Genomic DNA, 20,743 nt, shown 5'->3' on the forward strand with positions numbered 1-20,743 from the left:
CGTCAAATCTAATCCTACACCCTTAAAAGTTTGGCCCTGGCTTTTGTTAATGGTCATGGCAAAGCAAAGTGCAATTGGAAATTGAAGCCATCTAAATTCAAAAGGCAAAACCGAGTTACTCGGAATGAGAGGAATGCGTGGTATTATAATATCGTCTCCTGCATATCTACCATGAGAAATCTTGGCCTCTACTGTGTTAGCCGACAGTTTAGTAACTACACACCTAGTGCCATTAGTAACCCTTGGAGGATCTAGAGAGCGTAGAATAATAGGAGCGCCTACTTTAAGTAAGAGAAGATGCTGAGGTAGTCCAGATACCTCTAAAGAGTTCAAGAATTCTGTTGGAAAGTGAACAGCCTGAGATTCATCAGGTATGGTGTCCAAGGACCTGTACTCACAACAGTCACCAGGTAACTGCTCCACCAGAGTCATGTTGATGGAATGAGTGGTCTTGTTAAGAGGAGCAAGAATGCAGCGTTCAGAAAGCCAAGTCCCTAAAGTTAGAGAGCAAATCTGGATACACCCTGGAAACCAGTTCCTCCTTGCTATCCACAAAGGTTCCCATGGTGTCAGGTAGCTGGACAACATCAGGTAGAGTGTCAATAGGAAACTTCCCATCTCCAATGGCCAATAGTTCTTCAGCGAATTGTCCAGCTGCCACATCCCCACACAGGTGCACTCTCATGTTAGTGTGTAGTTGTTTAACCACCACACTGTCCCACAGATGAGATCGCTTGAGGCAAGCATCAACAATGTTACCTCTAGTGCCACCTTGAATGACAGGTAGAATCTGCCTGAAGTCACCACACAGTAGCATGCACTTGCCTCCCATTGGATTATCATTCCCTTTTGCCATTCTGTTGAGTAGAGCCAAGCCCGTGGTTTCCCAAAAATCATCTCCTTTGTGAGCATCTCTAACAATTTCTTCACCTTAAGCCTAAACACACGGGCCACTAAGTCTGGACGGTCCAGAGGCTCTTGACCTGGTAGTAGATTGTTCCTAATCTCTGGCCAATTAGGATTGGTGGTCATGGTGATAAAGAGGTCGGGGTGGCCATACTTCCTAACGTAGGTCATTGCATCCTGCTGACGCTCATGCATGTAGCATGGTCCACCAGTAAATGACGACGGTAGGATCACCCTACGACCAACATTCCTGGGGTCACCATCCCCATCTACCATTGCATCCCGCAAATCCTGGTAGCAATCAGCACGTAGTGCCTTTTGCTCACGCCTGAGAAACTGTAAGCGCTCAGTTTCAATCTTACAGTAGGCGTCAACCAGGAATTGCTGGAAAAGCCTTTTAGCCTTAAGCAATACAGGCACTTGCTGCCTGACCATGATGTGGTAGCGGTAATTAGCCAATTTCAGGTTGATGTGCCATCCATCGGTGCCATAAGAAAAGAGTAAAGGATACTGTAAAGGATCATACCCCCTATGAAGTTCAGAAATGTGCTGCAAAGACCCATCCCTATAGTGCAAAACTATTTCCCTATTATTTACATTATCAGTAGGCATTAGCACTCCTACCTCGTCACACATCGGGCTATTGTACCTCCTAGCATGCTCTCCTACAGGCCATTTGTTCTCATTAATCACTACCCTAATATTTGCTGGCTCATCATGCTGCTCAAATATTTCTTTAGCTACCTTAATAAGTTGAACATAGTGATTATCGTCATGCAAAAGCTCAGTAATACCCCTAACTATGTCAAGCCTTAACCCATCAACTATCCCACATCTTGTAGCTACTTCAGTTTGCTGGTTGTCGATAAAATAAATTTGGGAAAATTTAGGAGACTCACCTGTTGATGGAACTAAACCTGATAGACTTGACCCTGTACTCTAAAAGAAGGATTGAAGCCAGCCATAGTTATCTCGTTACAGCCAAAGCTTGTCATTTGAAATGCACTATTATACTTACATATGCTAGCTAGAAAATGTTTACCTGCTGTGTTTGTACCTTCATACAGGTGTCTCAAGAATGACTGGGACTGTGGAAATGCCTCTAACTGGACATTACCCTTCAAGCAACAAAGGGATTCGGTCTCCTGGGGAAATTTTAATGCGCCGCAGTGTGTGCATCCTACACTAAGTGTGCCTACATCTGTAGTGTTGAAGAAGTTGTGTGGCTGATAGTTAAGCCACCTAAAGCTTGGGTGTGTGCTTGCACGTACCTGTTGTCTGCGTGCTGTGTTAGCCTGCTGCTCCAGAGCTCTGTAGAGTGGATCACCTCGAGCTTGTTGATGGGAAGCTGTATCTTGTTGTTGCTCCTCCCTCCTTGTTACTGGGTCTTCACGCGCAAGTCGACGGGCAGCTGTATCACGCTGCTGTTCTTCTTCTCTGGTGGCCTGGTCCGCACGCGCAAGTCGACGGGCAGCTGCATCATGGATCCGTTCCTGTGATCTTCTTTCTTTGTCCTGGCGGGCCACACGATGGGCTTCTGCGTCACGTTGTTGTCGTCTCTGTTGTGAGTCGAGTTCACACCTAGCACTAGATGAGGTGGTAGCTCCAGTTGAAGCCTCCTGGCGGCGCAGTATTTGTCGTTCTGCTTCTTCCCGTCTCTTCTCTGGATCCAATCTTCGGTTCTGCTTGCGTCTCTTTGCTTGAAACGCACAAAAAGTAGACGATCGTTTTCGCTTAGGCGGCATGCTCGGGCATGCTTACACAGCACATCAAATGAATTTGAATTAGAAATATCACGTGTGTACAGTTGGCAAAAACACATGCAGTACAGTGCGAAAAAAGGTGTACTGAAAAGGTGCCCAAAACGAAAAAAAAAAATTTAACACCAGCTGGACTCGAACCCACAACCTCGCGCACGTAAGGCAGGCACCTAAACCATTAACCTATCTACTTCACCACATTGTTACAGCAATATTTTAGTATTATAAAGACTTTTACAAATGGACTGAGATAGGTGTTTACTTGCGGTTTGCATGCGGTTTATAGAAAGAATTCAAGCGAATTTTAGTCTACACACCTGCCTTCAACGGCCCCTAGACGACTAACGATAGCTCGCACAAACTTTTCGAAAGCGTCATTGTTGAGCTCAATAATCAGCGCTTCCGTGACGCCAAAGACGCTTCGAAACGCGCAGCGGTTCAAGAGTACATGCCTGACATCAAATGGAATGCAGACAGACGGACGGCTTTTCAGTCTTATAATATAGATAGTGTACATGTTTTTTACATGTGTTTCTTGAAGGTTCTGAGTGATTCGGTGTCCAAAGCAATACAACTCAATGGAGGGGATGGCTTTGAGACTTCATATTTCATTGCAAAGTTTGACAAGTTTTTCGATTGTTTTAATGTGTCCTCATATTCAGCTGGCAAGAGAAGCAGGAAGCCATTTCTACAGCCATATCGTGGTCCCAATGACTTTAGATTGACTGTAAGATTTGCTAGTAATAATACTTGAGTGTTTTCATGTTTTCCTACACAGTTTTTAAGAGAATTATTAATGTACCTGGACCACTGGAAGAGAAGTGTCAATGACCGGAAGGATTGTGACCCAGAGGATAAAAAGCAAATGGTGCTCAGCAGCATAACGGAGCAAGGCATTAGGATAACAGGTAGATAATGCCTTTGTATATGCATTCCAACATGTTTACTGCACGCTTTACTTGCAGTTTCCTCATTCTTGGAACTTATTCCGTATTTATTTGAAATGGATGGGGTGAACAGTTTTCGGAGTGAAAAACTGAGCCAAGATGCTCTCGAGAATTTGTTTGGCATACAGAGACAGTGTGGTAAGAGTAACGAGAATCCGACGGTTGCCCAGTTCCTGAAGAACACTCAAGGAATCCGTGTGATAAATACCATCTGGCTGAAAGATATTACTGGAAATTGTCGTGGGTGCAAACGGAAGAGTTACGATCTTGAGTCGGTTGATTTGAATGCACCCTTAAAGAAGAGACGCAGGCGATCATCCAAGTAATATTATGTGACCTATACACCAATCTCAATTGCACAATGTACAGCCCCTTTTGTTTATACTGACCAAAAAAATGTTAATTGTACCCTTTTGTTTTTGTTTATACCAATAAAATGTAAATATTATAATTATGTAATAAAATGTAAATTTCAACAAAAAACATGTAATGTCAACAAATTATGAAGACAGAGTACTGCGTAACGATTTAGATTTACCAGTTCCTTTTTGTGTACTCTGTTTGTACATTTCCATGACGTTCTTGGAGAACGAGTTTGCTCTGATGGTTATCCATAAGTCAACAATCAAAGCTAAGCTTCTGTCAGCTGCATCGTCACCTTCAATCTGCCCGGCACGGCACCAATAGAAAAGAACGTCTTCATCTTTCAACAGACTGTTTCTTAATTCCTCTCGGATGTTACTCAATATCCCAGGGTTATCAGTTGACAGGTGTCTCCTCACACACATTTCAATGGCGTAAAAAACTCTGAATGCTTCAGTTGTGATCCTTGTGAGCCCTCCTCTGTCAATAGAGTTAACCCACTCCTGTGCTGGTCCCTCTGAAGTGGTGACACCATCATCCTTCAAGTCACTAAGAATGTGTTGGACACCATTGTCCTTGGTTTTCTGCAATAAGTTTCTTATGACATAGCCACCCACATAACGTAATGCATTCTCCTCTTCAAAGCTTAACTTTTGCTGGCCATCAGACTCTTCGCTTACCCTAGTAGTTTCAGTTGGCATGTTGCTCTTGATACAGAGTTCAAAAACCCTGTCTGTTATATGCTGATACAACAAGGGTTCCTTTGCCAACTTGTGTGTGTCCAAAAACTTTTCCCATGTTTGCTCAAATGAAACTGAGGTACGCAACTTGTGATAAGTGCTCCAGAGCTATTCTTCATTAATTAACCTGGACCCTCGCTTTTTAGCATTATTTATAAGTTTATTCAACTGGTCAGCTAACCATTTCGCATGACTACGACAGCTGAGCGATGTTTGATGAAACAATTCTTCAAGAGACTTCGCTATCACTAAGCATCTCTTACATTCTTCTGTCGGTATTGTAAATCCATCATCATTTAAAACGCTCGAAATAACTTTCTGCAGCAAACTAATCGGTTCAGAACTTGGTCCAGTAGCAGCAGCACGTGAAGCATCCATTTCGTACGGAGTGATTGTGGCATTCGGTTTCCATCTGCAAGGCGTGAACTGTAGGTGTGAAAAACAGTGGTTTCCTATCCTGTGTCCGGAGGTATATATTATCTATGATAGAAATTTGTGCCGAGAAGTTGAAAGATGACTATACACTGAACGATGAACACAAACAGAACAGCAACTGAACAAGGTCCAATCAACACAAACTTGATTACTTAAGCACACCCTGTACAACTTCCAGTCCATGTTGCAAAAACAACAAAATTAGACAATTACTGAATTGAGGAAAGTGAACCTGCTGAGAACAATGATTAATGTGTGCAGACAATTGGCACAAGCAAAACAGGTGAATACTTGTGAGCAAAACAAGTGCCACATCCTTTAATTAGCAAGTTTTTTAATTGCTTGCACTCTTGCGAGATGACGTTGTATTTGAGCAGTACCATAGTTAGATAAAACTCAAGTTAACACTAAAAGTGTGTTCTAGTATCAAAAAAATTGTGTTCTCATTGCCATACTTGCAAAACCATAAGGCTACACGTAAAATTTAAACAGAGACCTCTAGAAAATCTATCACCGAATATCCATATAGTCTTCACAGCTATCACTCAAAATTAGTTCTATTTCTAGTGCACGTGTGTAAAAATAGCATCCAACATTATCCTGATATAATAACCATACAAATTCCTATCAAGAGCAAACACCAACTTTTCAAAATGGCATGTCATAAACACTGTCCTCAACAAATAAGCTCTTATTCCCATCTTCACATACAGGGACAGCTTCCTGCTACTCCTGGACTCCCCAAGTTGCTCTTCGATACACTATGCTACTAAGGATTTCCAAATCTTTGCAACACGTGCATTAAGTGCAAAGCGTAAAACATGATCCTTAACATCACCTACTGCCTTTTTACCAAGGTAACGCCCAGGTATTTCTACCACGTTGCTGTGAACATTTTAATATCAAGAGGGACAGTTATGACTACTACTAATTCAAGTAGTAATTTAATTGGCCAACTTGGCTTGCTGCAACAGTTTCTTTCTTTGGGTGCAGTAGCAGGTCAGACAAATTCAAGGATTTTATCACCACCAGTTCAGACAGGTACAGCACTCCAAAATTCGGAATTGGCTACCGTTCGGTCTTGACAGTCTGGTAATGAGCAACCCGGGACAGCTTTCAGCCAAGACAAATCTCAAATTGAGCAGCACCCTCAGGCTGCCACCATAGATACTGCCACACAAGTGACCTATACTTATATGATCAAGCTTATCAGTCCGAAAAGAAAGAGCAATTTCACCATTAGGACATGGTATGATATTACTGAAAAATTTGATACTATAATCAGTCTAAGAAGGAGCTTATTGGATGCATTTGGTGATGAACTGACCACCGAGACATTTCAACTTGGTTACCTTGAGCCACCTTCACAAGCAAAGCAATGGTTGCAGGAGCAACGAGACTTAGATAACATGTACTCCACCTTCCCCATGGGTACCAGAATTACCTTATGGTGTGAAAAGGCATTGTACAAAGAGACGACAGAGGCAGACGTAACAGAACCTCTTTCCAAGAAGAAAGCTTCAACTGCCCGTGATAAGTCTGAAGAAGAATTAGATGAAACATTTGTTAAACTAAAGGAAAAACACCCAAAGTTGGAGACTGTGAAGTTACACCTATGGGGAAAACTAATACAAAGTGGACATCATGATGATTACAAAGTGCCCCAGAAATTCCACTACTAACAGGTTGTCATAACAAGAAAAAACCACCCAAAGAAGGAGTGGCTGATTTAATCGCAGGTGCAACATCAGCAATAGTTAAAGCGATCAATACTCCTGCAAAGGAAAAGTCACCAACCAAGGCGCAAGAATTATCATCAATGAAAGCCGTATCAATCTGACGGAGTTGTTTAGATGATCTAAAAAGAGCAAAATAATTGTTTGAAGACAATGTACTTACAGACGGAGAATTCAAAGAAAAGAAGGAACGCATATTAAGTACTCTTAGGGGCTTAGGAAAGTGACAGATTGATGACCGGCTGACTTGTAGTATATGCATTTTGTGATTTGGTGCTACATTGTGAAACATTGTTATTTTGTTCAGTGATACAATTATTACTAGAGTTGTACTAATAATCAGGTGATCAGTAGATTAATCTGTTCAGCTTCAACAACTGGAGGGCTGGTGTCAAAGGCTCTGGCATGTACTTTTGTAATTTGTTTATGTTTTGTGGTAACCACAAAGCCAACCCTATAATAAACAGTGGTGGTTGGAACTCTATCCCACTTGTCTGATTAGCAGCTTTGAGTTGAGGTGAAAGGTGCACAGGAATCAATACAACACTAATTATTATTACCATAATACAGAAACCATAAATAATAAAATTAATATGACAAGTTATAACTGGTATCCTATCCACAATACAAAAACAACAAAATTTAAAACAAAATGACAAGTTATCACTGGTACCCACAATACAAAAACGATGATTGACAATCTTCTTCAGTAATACAGTTTAGTGCTAAAGCTAATGCAGTTTGCACAGTAAAATCAGACCAGGCTTCATCATTTGCTTTTAATACACTCTTCACTTTGCTGAATAGACACTCAATTGGATTTAGATCCGGACTGTATGGTGGTAAAAAATATACCAAACATCCTGCGTTTCTGACATATGGTAGCATATCACTAGCATGATGTATTGATGCATTGTCCAACACAACTACACTGCGAGGGTTCACTCCATTAAATAGCTGTAGGTGTGGTAGCAGGACAGTAATTACTAAGTGGTCAAATGTTTCTGCTGATACACCACCTGTCACTGTATTAAAATCCAGCACACCTTTATTGGTCATGGCAACAATAGCAGAAACATGCTCACCTCTAAACAAATTCTGTTGTTTTATAGGTGTCTTTCCCTTCATGCCATATGCAAACTTTTGATATCTGTCCCTTCTATCGCATCCCATTTCATCAACAAACACAAATAGTTCAGGGTAGTCTTTGTAGATAGACACATCTAGAATATATTGTGATCTCAGTAATTCACTCCTCTGATTAGCCACTAATGCCATATTTTGTTGACACAAGCCACAAGCCTTCAAAGTTTTACAAATTGTTGACTCTTGCACATTGATTCCTGTGTACTCCAGCACCAATTGCTTGACTTCTTGCAAATATATACCTGGTCTTTCAATTACTAAACAGACAATAAACATCTTTGCAAACTCTGTAAGCTTAGTGTTCTCAATGTTTGGAGGATATTTTCGTTTTTGAATCTGTTTCTGTGAATAATTCTATTCAACACACAAGCAACTCGTCTGTAGCTATTTTTCATCCAACTGTCTGATATATCATTCTCCCTCGTAAATCTTCATCATAAGCAACAGTGCAATGTTTCTTGCAGCTATACATAGCTATCCCATATAAACCCGTGTATATACTGTTACAGTAATGAGCAACAGCTACTAGTAGCTATACCCATGCATTTGAAATTGCATGTAATGGAAGCGCACGTGAACGGGTTGTGCTTTTGTACGAGTGTTGCAAAGATTTGGAAATCCTCAGTAGACACACTGACATCATCAGTTTGTAAGATCTTGTGATTCCAGTCTCCTACACTTACAATTACAAATACGAGCTACCAGCATACACTAACATTCAAGAAAACCAGCATGAACATGTGTTGGCTACAAGTGAAGTGTGCTTTTACACATGTCATCCTAATAACACCTACTTATAGGCTAATTCTGCTAGTTAACTCTTGAGACAATCATTTGTTAACACTTCACTGGCAATTTTATAACCATGCTGTTTCTAACATCACTGCATACCAAGTATGATGCAAGAGCTGTCAGCAGTTCAGTAGGCTGGCACTTGAATGGCTTCAAAACCTATTTAATCCACAATAGTTGCACAAATTGTGTTGGGAAGAAGTTAACCCAATGTTTGAGGTGCTTTTGCAACATTAAAATTAAATGCAGAGGTTTTGTTTCTTGCAACAGTGGCGTGGCGTGGCTTAAGCAACCAAAGCAGTTATGTATTTCTGTAAAAAAGACAATGAACTTGCATGAAGAAATATGCTCTAACAGAGTGGTAATAAATTTTAAAAGCAATTACACTGTACCCCTGACTACTGTTATAGAACAGTCACCTGTGCCTCATCTAATAATACTGATGACATATGTGACCCACTGAGTAAGAACTCAACTTGTTTGCATAATTCTGTTTTTGGGATAAATGCCATTGAAGCTACATTACGTAAAAAATGCATAGTACAAAAATAAATTTGCACATGTTAGCTTTGGAATTAAGTAAAAAGACACAAATTGAAATATCTAATACATTACTATATTCGCCTTTTCATGGACAGTAAGAATATTTTTGTTTGCTTTTGTCGCGACAAAGCAAATGTGAGTGATGTGTGTTTGTATACGTTGAGGTAAAATGTGAATTCATTGTTGCCATTTCTAAGCTTGAACCTGATCAGCTTGAACAGCCTTCTTGCCTAACAGCATGGGTGGATATAGGCTAAAAACTGTACCTTAATGAATGCCCCAGTTCATGATGAACACAATGGCTTAAGTACCATCTTTTTAGCCTGTTGCACTTTTGACTTATGTAATACATTTCTGTATAGGCACTGTACAAATTGATTACTTTGCTCTTCTTGCCGTATATTGCTATAACTCTACCAGATAAGACTAAAACTTTAACAGCACATTATTTTCCCCTCTATACAACCAAGAAATCATAAAATGAAGTTCAAGAAAAATGCTAACAAATCAGGTTTTTGCTCAGTGGGTCACAAATGCAATACAACATGAAGTAGATGTGGGAGATGCGAAGCCTTGTAAACAGCACCCATAACTGAGAGTGCAGTGTATGAAGAGAGAAATTGAGTACATGTTGGAAACGATATCATAGAAACAAGTAGCAGTGCACGGAGTTCACTGCGTATGTTAGTTCCAAAACCTGATGGCAGCTACCAATTTTGCACAGAATTTCGTAAGTTGAACTCTATGACCAAGACAGATTCTTTTCCGATTCCTAGAATCAATGAAGATTTGGTCATGCCAAGTTAGTCTATTCAGCTTCAGCAGCTGCAGTACCACTGGAGGGTTGGTGTTAAAGGCTCTGGTATGCACTTAGGTACACTGGTTTTCTTTGTTCTTGCAACAGTGTTTCCTGAAACGTTTCCACACATGAGTAAGTGTTAATGCATGTACAAGGCAAATAATGTGGTGTCTGGTGCAACAAGCCGAGGTAATGGTACAAATAATGAAAAAGCTACTGTCACAACGATGATTCAGCAACCATTTCCTTGGCTGGTAGGTGTATCTGACATTATAATTGCCTTGTACATTCACTAACATGTATGCATGTGTGGAATCGCTACAGGAACACTGTTGTAAGAACAAAGAAAACCGGTGTAATTTGTTTATGTTTTGTGGTAACTACGGTAATAAACAGTGATGGTTGGAGCCCTAGCCCACTTGTCTGACTAGCAATTTTTGAGTTGAGTTTAGGTAAGTGTACAATGGCTTACAATAGACAAATTTCATAATAACCGTATATGTTCGAAACGGGGCAACCGCAAAATATTGTCGCTTGGTGATAGTCAAATTTTGTAATTTTGCAATGCCAACTTGCGACCACTGTTGTGTTCATCTGACTTCCTCAGTGCACTAATAGACGGAACAAGAACCCGAAACTATCGTATCACACTTTCCCAAAGACCACAGAACTAAAGAAGAAGTGGATAATGGCTATACAACGGGATGAAGGACCAACATTTAAAGTCACAAATAACACAGTAGTGTGCAGTGCTCACTTTGTGCCATCAGACTATGCAGTGGGGCAGTGTCAAGGAGGACTAGCCGAGGGACTAGCCGAGGGACTAGCTTCTTCATTTAATACTACAAAGAGACTTAAACAGCTGAAGAATGGTGCTGTTCCCTCATTGTTTTCGTTTCGTGTTGTACAGGCCAAGATACCTCGTCGTACCTTAATCCGATATACAAGCCCACTATCTGTATATGGACCTCCAACTTACACCCAACATTTAGAAGCGTTGAAGAAGGCTGAGAGTGAATTAGATAAGGCTAAGAATGAAGTAGTTAAGGAGAGAGTCAAAGTTTTGGAGCTGCAGCAAGAGCAACAACTGTCATACCACCACTTAGTAGAATAGGAGTATCTGCACAAACAGACTAACAGGAAAAGAAGTTCAGATCTAGAGTACTATACTGGGTTTAATGCAGACCAGTTTATTACGTGCTTCAACTTCTTAAACCCTCACCACATGATAACAGCAGAACAAGCTCAGGTAGATAACCATGTTTGAAGCAGGGGTTCTGGCCCCAAGCATTTGCTTTGTTTAGAGGATCAGTTTTTGCTTGTTCTCATATAATACAAACATTTCAAAGCATATATGTTATAATGTCATTATAATAGAACGAATGCAAGGTAGGTAACATATACTGTTCCCAGAAAGTACTGCTGTATGTAATCCTTTGTATGTGCATCTGTGCTGGAAGCAATCCAAGCCACACCATCAGGTCACACCATTCTATTCCAGTAATGGCAAGTTGACCTTGAAACTGGTACATGTATCGTGATCTTGCTTCAATGGTGGCCTTCCCTCTACCAGTTTACAACAAAAGTGAGGATTACTACATGCTTGTGTGACTGTCTGTCCAAAGACTGAATACGGACCTAGTAATCCCCTGGCCAGCTTCCATTAACATTGACTAGACGGTCAGGGCTGGCACCCAAGAACCTGTACTTGGTATGCAATACTAGATCGCAAGTTCTCATTGAAATAGGAGTTCCATTGTTCACATGCATTGCAAGATATGAACTAGCTGCCACACCTTCATGGTACCTACCATGCTGTATTGCAGGCAAGTGACTCAAGTCAGGGGGATTTAGTAAAGAACCCACAAATGAATTTGATATAGATTTTTCTCGGCTACAGCTTAAAGTTAGAAGAAGTAAGAGTAATGGTATGGTATTCTTTCCACAAATCACAGTTATGCTATCCTAGTGTTGCTTGCTCTATTTGACGTGATTCATTGAGCGATATTACTGCCATTGGAAATTTACATGGTCACAAAAGGGTAACATCTGCTTGCCAGCATCAATGACTGTTTGTGGTTGTGAATGGGATAATTGTTCAGTAACTAGTTCAGGTGGTTGAGTATCAGATGGTGTTGACATTACAGGTAAGTGGCATGACAGTACACTGCCCTGTGGTACTAGTCCAAACTGCGTCCTGGTAAATGTAACATCAGTATCTACTTCTGGCAAAATACTAAACAAACGGCTACTTGTTTCTAATGAGTTTTTGAAAGTTATAATATCGTCAGCAGTTACTTCTTGTGTCACTTCATCTCTTGCTTCATACAATGTGCATTTTATAGCCAGTTTTTTACCTTCTGTTCTACCTTTTGCACGCTCAACAGTTGTCTGCATAATTGGTTTGGGATCAACATCACGCTTCCTTGGTCCCCAAACTTGTTTTACAGATGTACACAACTGTGGGCCTGGCAATTCATTACTTACTTCTGTCGTTTTGAGACAATATTTCTCAAGAATAAGTAGTAGAGCAAAAAAATGCTGGCAAAATCCCCCATTTCTGCCTGCTGGACAACAATAACAGGCTGCGTACTCCACACCTTTGTCTGATATCATTACTTTCTAATTATATTTCACAGATTTTCATTGTGATGCCCAACATTTTGATTGCACATGTCCTCCTCCTTGTGGATCTCAACTTCATGCAAATAGCCCCAGAAAAAGAAATCATAACCTCTTCTCAGAGGTTTCTGTACAACAACAACATTGTCACTACCTACAAGAGCTCAAAACTAACATTATAACATACAATGATTTGTTTACCAGGGACTTTTTTCCAGTCTTCAGCAGGTGTTTCAGGATTACATTTGTTGTAACAATTGGGAATTCTGTCGGTGAGGTGGACCATCCAGTTGCAGGCCAAACGGGTGGAGATGTATGACTAGCTGCAACACTGCCAACAGGTGATACTGTCCTGGACTTTCCTTTCACTGCTTCCACATTATGGTGGTAGAACCTCGCCCTTAATAAGTACAAATATTGCTAGTTAGTAACGGGTTTCATAATTACTTGTGTGGAACTGAAAATAGCCAGTGTGTACAGTTTATTTAAGAGATGCAGTCTCTGCTTACCTTTCCAAAAGTTCGTGTTTTCTGTCACTAATATGACCACCGCATTCCCTTAAGTATTTTTTCAACGCTTCAACTGTCCACAAACTAGTTGGAGTACAAACTGTTTCAGTTGCTGGGAATTCACCTGGTAAACCACCTTGCAAACCACAATTTGTGGTAGCTACGTAACCAAACTTGCCCCGTCTGGGCTTCATGTGATTTATTATGAAATCTGTCTATTAGTGGAGTATGCACAAGTGTAACTTGTAGAGACCTACAATCGGGTATCAGTTAACAGTAAAACAGTGTAAAAAATCGGATATCAGTTTTGCTTAAAATGTGGGAATTGGTACAACACTAATTGGCATGTACTGCTTGGACCCCTACTTCATTTTTAATTAATATACTAGTATAAATCAATTGAGTGACTGAACACATGCAGGTCCGGACTATCAATTACTCACATGTAATATTCATCATTCTGGATCATTTTCAGTTACGTTCCATTATACAACATTACAAATGAAGAACAGTACAAGAAGCACCTCTGCAATCAATCCAGTCACTACAAAAATTGCAACTAAATGCACACCTCAACTATTAATTAAGTGGCCATTCCACTCCATTTTCAAGTATTTTCTATAGCATTATAAATGAAGAACAGTACAAGAAGTGCCTCTGCAATTAATCTATACTGCGGAACTTACAGACAGTTCAGTACTGTAATGTGCATGCCACCTGTGAATCAACACTTACGTGGTATTGGAAAAAATAAATGAACACAAAGGAGAACAAAAGTAAGTCCATGATGCATGCTGTGGTTGGTTTAACAGCAAAGAAATTAACATTGAGTCATGCTTTGCTGAAGGCATCAGGCAGTCAGTTAGTAGAAAATTCAATCAAATACAAAAAGGTTAAAATTTCGTATACACTTGTTGGAAGGGTTTGGGTCACTCTGAAAACATAATTATGAGCTTGGTTATGCCTAACTAGTACTATCAAGCAGTTATAAAAGAAAAGTAAGGCTGGTTTTTTTGTGATATTTTTGGGCAGGAAAGCTCAATCTTTTTGTATGAAGGACCATGAAAGCATGCATGTGTAACGGGCTGGGGTGCCCCATTAAAGCACAACAACTGGACTCCAGCCATGTGGTTCTTCCTTTTACTATTCTTATTAACGTGACCCCCAATACCTCACAAGCATGCGTATAAACACACATTAGTACAGTCATTCCACAACTCTGTTCCATTACTCCTCCCCTTGAGGAGCTTGGACTTCCAAGTTAGCTCTGGTTCAATAATGCATGCATCATCATCATTCTTCTAAATTCCTTGACACTTCTGTTTGACTTCATAATCGCTGTTCTCAAACTCTTCGCATTATCCACTGTAACCCCAGCATCTCCAATGTAACCACAGATGGTACACTTCCCACTTCCAGTCCTCGCCACTAGCTACACAGTTCACCATCATTCTCACACTTCACCACAATCACTTAATCACTGAGCTCTCGACAGTTCCTTACCACACTACACAGTTCACTTCACTAGATGCCACAAATCACAGAGCACTGCTGGCAGACACTGTAGACTTCACGCTTGGTAGCTGCAGAACCCCTCAACGTCTTGTCCCTGATACTAGTCCGACTGCCCTACCCTTTCACAGTCCATCTACTTTCGGTGGCACGATTTACAAGAATTGGTCCTATAACCTAGCCATAGTTGCTTATCTCCAACAAATCCTGCAATCCAATGAGACTCAACTGGCCTTGCCCAGTTGACATGTGTCTTAGTCCCATGTCTGGCATCCTTCACCAGGAGGTAAGCTTGCTCCGTTCTCCCCTCTCATCTGGACTCTTTCACCCAGAGAATTTGCCTAATGGCTCCAATGACTATCAATTTAGGGTACACTGACAGGGATTAAGCGTCTCTTTTCCACCAAGTTCTGCCATTGTCACAACAAATCTACTGTTCTTATCTCACTAGGACCTCCAATGTAATGGGCTGGGGCACCCCATTACAGCGCAACGACTGGACTCTCCGGCCACGTGGTTCTTCCTTGTACTATTCTTATTAATGCGACCCCCAATACCTCACATGCATGTGTACAAACACATGTTAATACAGTCATTACACAACTGTTACACATGAAAAATTGCATCCTTTTTCTTCCTGTCAATATTATATGTGACCATCTCAGCGAAAACCCGTCTAGTTCGCACAACCTCCGAATTTACAAATAATAATTCTCTGCATTGTCCAAGGAATGGTTCACCTAAGTTTCAACCTTCTGTGGTGAGTAGTTTTACAGCGCTAGAAAGTAGGAAGAACAAGGAAATCGATTTGTACAGTGACTATACTAAAAATAAACTATAGGCGCTTGCATTCGCAGCCATAACTTCCGTTTGGACTAGTCTACAAAGTTGGAATTTGGCTTAGAATGTTCACCATGGATTGGCAGATCAACCAAGGTATAGTTTTAGCCTTGGAGTCACTTGCGCATAGGCGTATGAAGGTGGTTTTGTTGAAGAAAACAGCGATAGTTTTGATTACGTCTACCGCTTCGTAAACAAATGCACGTGACATGCGAACCATTGGAGCTAAAGAAATGAAACAAAGATTTTCGAATTCCCCATGAGTAGGCGAATAAGATGGTATATAGTTTTAATCGATTTGAGTCTTCCTTCTTTGAGTACTGGCCCAATAAAAACTTGCGTATTTTTTCTTGTAGCATGCATAATTTTACAAATTATTTTTAAATTTTGATTTTCTCAATACGCATGCTTGTGCAAACTAGACAGGTTTTCACTGAGACGGTCACATATTATGTACCCATGTTAGCTTTCTTGGCAACACAGCACACCTACCGTGATGTTTTAATACTTAAAAATTACATCATCAGCTTGTGAATTATCAATTTCTATACTAAAAATCCATTGAGATGGTCTAATTTTAATATAATGATCAATAGTGGGTCAGGAAGTTGTGCTTTCATGTTTACTCCGCCACTGACTGCATACACTACAATTATCAGTGTTTAAAGATGTTATCACCACACTAACAGTTACATATTATACAAGCATAAGAAAAAATTCGGAATTTTAAATTAGATTAGGGACAGTGTATAATGCTGCAATAAAAAGTACTGAAACAAGCTGGATCGGAGTAGTACGTAATGTCCAAATACTGTAAAACAATAAGAAGTGAATATCCCTACTGTGTTACACTCAATGCACAGTAGGGATATTCACTTCTTATTGTTTTACAGTATTTGGACATTACGTACTACTCCAATCCAGCTTGTTTCAGTACTTTTTATTGCAGCATTATACATTGTCCCTAATCTAATTTAAAATTCCAAATTTTTTCTTATACTTGTTTGTGAAGTTTTTTTTGCAAGCTCATGACCACTAAATATCTGCTGAGTTACTCACAGCACTAGATTATGACTCATACAATAACAACTGATCAGTGGGCAGTGGCATAACCAGGAATTTTAAAAGGGTTTTTCCAAATGAGAGAGCAGGGGGTCGGGGGGCACAGCCCCCCAGAAAAAATGGGGGTATGCCCCCCGGAAAATTTTTGAGTTTTACACCCAAAATGCATGCAAAAATAGTGTGTACAAATAGTAAGTTATTGACTCTATACATGTATGCTTAAAGTTACAGCTAGGTTATATTAATTTTTGTTCCATTATTCTACAATTTTTCTGCAGGAACTGTGACCTAATCTCTGCTGTTGACGGTATTAGTGATGAATGCTGGTGAATAGTTAGCAATCCCAGTCCAGTTAATCTTTCTTGACTCATAGTGGAACGCAAGTAGGTTTTTATCCTTCGAAGTGCACTGAAAGATCGTTCAGCTTCACACGATGTTACAGGAATTACCATCATACGGATCAAGAACTTCCTAATGTGTGGGAACAGAAGTGGACTGGCATGCTCCAGGCAGGCTTTAGGAGTAGTGGGAAGCGTCTTGCCTTCAAAATACGAGCGCCAAATGTCAAGCTCAGCCTTAGCTACACTAGTGCTATCAATATCAGACCTAAAAAACTCCAATAATTCATCATCAGTTGCTTTCTCTTCTAATGAAAAGCAAGAAGGAATGATTCCTAGACATCTTATTGCCTTGATTGAATGAGATGTAAATCTGCTGTCAATTTCAGTCACCAGGTGATCTAAGAATGCAATAGCCAACGACCGACGATAATATTCTTCTGCATTCTCTGCAGGATGATTCTCACGAGCTGTCTGTCTAGAACACCTTCGAGGAGTGTTTACTGAAACCTCATACTTCTCTGCAAGGACATGAAATTGATCATTGATATTTGAGCGAACATCGGTCAAGACTTTCTGCAGAGTAGCAACATGCTCAGTAGCCTTCATAATATCCATTGCTTTGGCTTGTAAAGATGTGGTTAAATTGTGGGTGAATGACATATACCTTTCAACCGTAAGCAATGTGATAATAAACTCGAAATTGAGCATGGCTTTAGAAAGTGACATTGCATCTGTGGTGGAATCTCTAGACCAATCCGATGAATTGGTGGTCACTTGGTCAAATGCCCTAATGATGCTTTCAAACATTTCAACAAATATTTGGAGGGCATCAATTCTTTGGACCCATCTGGTTTTACATAAAGATTTCAACTTGCTTGTTGACAAACCATCAGCAGCAGCACAGAAAGTGTTCAGCAAATATTGGCGCTCTGGATGATTGTCAAAGAATTTATAAACTTTATCAATAATGCCAAGCATATTCTGGACCTGAATCAAGCGGCATGCCTGCACTATAGCCAAATTAAGTATGTGGGAACAGCAGTGGGAATATATAGCAAGTGGATACTTTTGTTGAATTATAGCAGCGCAACCCTTGTATTTCCCTGACATGTTGCTTGCCCCATCATATGCCTGCCCTCTCAGTTTGGATGGATCCAAATGACAATCAGCTAAAGCCTTCTCAATCGTAGTTGCAATTGCTCTACCGGTTACTCCCTCACTAAGTTCAAAGAATCCCACAAAAGACTCACACACCTGATCGTTTGCAACATATCGAACTGACAAAGATAGCTGTTCTTTATTGGAGCTGTCAGTACATTCATCACAAATGACAGAATACACCCCACTTTCTGCCACTTGCTTTGACAATCTGTCCCAAATCAAATGCTTGCAAATTGAAATTATTTCGTTTTGTGTATCTGGGCATGTATACTGTGCATTTTTAGGGGCATCAGTGAGATGCTTTTGAAGGGTTTTGTCACCAAGAGCTCTAAATTGCAAGATGGCTTTAAAATTTCCTTGATTGCTGGACTGAGCTTGTAATTGACTGTTTGCATCTCTATGTCCCCGTAGTGCAATATTTTGTTTCCCACATAAAACAATGCAATCTATAATTGCGTCAAGCCTGTTACAATTGAGATCATATTGCTCTTGCCTATGTTTATTCATGGTGGTGTCGATGGTAGGCTGAACACCAGCATGTGCATCTTTGAAACTTTTCATAGCTAGTGAGCATTTAACGTGTGTTGGACAAGTAGAGTGTAATTTTAGCTTCTGATTCAATGCAGTCCAGTTTGAACAAGGCTTTTCAACAAAAATTTTGGCATTACCACCATCTGAACCAAACAAGCAACATGGAAGGCAAAGGCAACCATCAAGTTTGGATGTGTACCCAAGCCAACTGTATAATCGCAAATATTTGTGCTGAAAAGAACGATTCTTTCCAAATTCAACCTTGGTAGGAAATTGGTATGATGAAGGAGGATTAAATGATGAAAAATTAAGCAAAATATCTAATTTGTTGGTATCTGACAGATCCTTTCTCAAAAGGGTTTCACAATCCCTGGGCAGTTGCTCATTGTGCATGTCGGTAACTGTAGAGGCACTCGGAGACACAACTAAGGCATCATCAAAAAAGGTCTAGGGGTGCCCGGCCTGTCTAAATCCAAATTCTCATTGTCTGAATGCACAGAGTCAGAATCAGCACTTGGAGACACAACTAAGGCATCATCAAGAGGTCTAGGGGTGCCCGGCCTGTCTAAATCTAAACTCTCATTGTCTGAATGCACAGAGTCAGAATCAGGCTCAGTACATTCAGCTGTGGCAGGCCCCTGTTTAGATGGCACCTCATCAGAATCCTCAATGTGGCTAAAAACAAGAGCCAAATAATTACAAATTTAACTTCTGCATGCCACTCAAAACTGTCACAAAAATCGCTGTCAAAACCATACCTCAGCCCAGCTATCTATTTCTATAACGTTTCTTACCTTTTCTTCTGGAAAAAATTGCTAAGAGTTCGCTGTCCACGACGCTTCATATCACAAGCACTATAAAACGGTGTTCTATATAAAGCACACCATAAACTATTCGAGTGTGGTATTTGATTTATATTAAAGCTCAAGCAAGCGCTATTTAAGGCATCTCAGTATTTTAGGTGGCAAGGTAGTTAGCTACAGTTAGTATAAAACTTGCATGGGGAATATTTATATTGCTACATAAATAATTTTTAATAAATTTTTCAAACTCATTTTCAAAGGGGTTTTCCAAAAAACCAGGAAAACCCCCTTGCTACGCCACTGGTGGGTGTGGGTGGCTCTACATAAGCCTGCAGACAATAATGGACGTGGATTCGTACATACCTACGGACTGGTGAATGGGCGTGGCTACCATATGTCTACAGGCAGCAATTTACGTAAGTGGGCGTGGATTCGTGCATACCTACACACTGATGAATGGACGTGGCTACCATATGTCTACAGACTGTAATTTACATAAGTGGGCATGGCTCACAAAAGAAGCAGAGCTACACTATGACCTTTAGTAACACGTCCACATTTAATTTAGCACGTGGGGTCAGACCTGAATAATCTGTAAAGCAGGACCTGGATGACCAGACTATTGTTACTAAATAAACTTTTTATTGAATTACACATTGCTATATAGTTCGCCATAAGTTGCTCTCTCTGATTGATATCAACAGCGAGTCACGTACGCGTGTTTTTGGTGCAACCGGCGACCACATGTATTCGAATAGTTTGATCAAGAGTTATGTACACTGGTATGGAAGCTGTACTGTAGTCTATTAACACTCAGTTTGACTGATGGCCATGGTAAAGAAGGATAAAAGGTAAGACAATAGCGCAAGCATTGTATGCTTATCAATATACAAAAGGTTTTTCTTAAGGTGGCGCTGAAGTAATTATGTGAAGCCGTACAATGCCCATTTGTCACAATTAAAATTAGCCCACACACTTACTTAGCTATTTTAGTGTGGTAGAGAACTCCCCTTGTGAACCATGTAGTCTACATTTAAAGGGTTCTTATGATAGCCTGTAATGTTGTAGCTTAGCATGCCAAGTTCCATGAAATCACCCACTATAATTTCATGGCTATTAAACTCTGAACTTATGAGCCGATTTTAAAAATAACTCACCCCAGAAACAACCTAGCGCTAAGCCGCCTTGGCTCTTA

General features: G+C 40.3%; 1 protein-coding gene across 1 annotated transcript in view; it reads right to left on the minus strand.

Moving 5' to 3' along the window:
• Positions 1–20,743, minus strand: part of LOC136260167 (protein NLRC5-like) — a 37,833-nt gene that overhangs the window by 7,135 nt on the left and 9,955 nt on the right. The gene's annotated exons all lie outside the window — the stretch shown is intronic.

The sequence above is a fragment of the Dysidea avara genome, chromosome 7 (assembly GCF_963678975.1).
Source record: "Dysidea avara chromosome 7, odDysAvar1.4, whole genome shotgun sequence".
NCBI classification, from domain to species: domain Eukaryota; kingdom Metazoa; phylum Porifera; class Demospongiae; order Dictyoceratida; family Dysideidae; genus Dysidea; species Dysidea avara.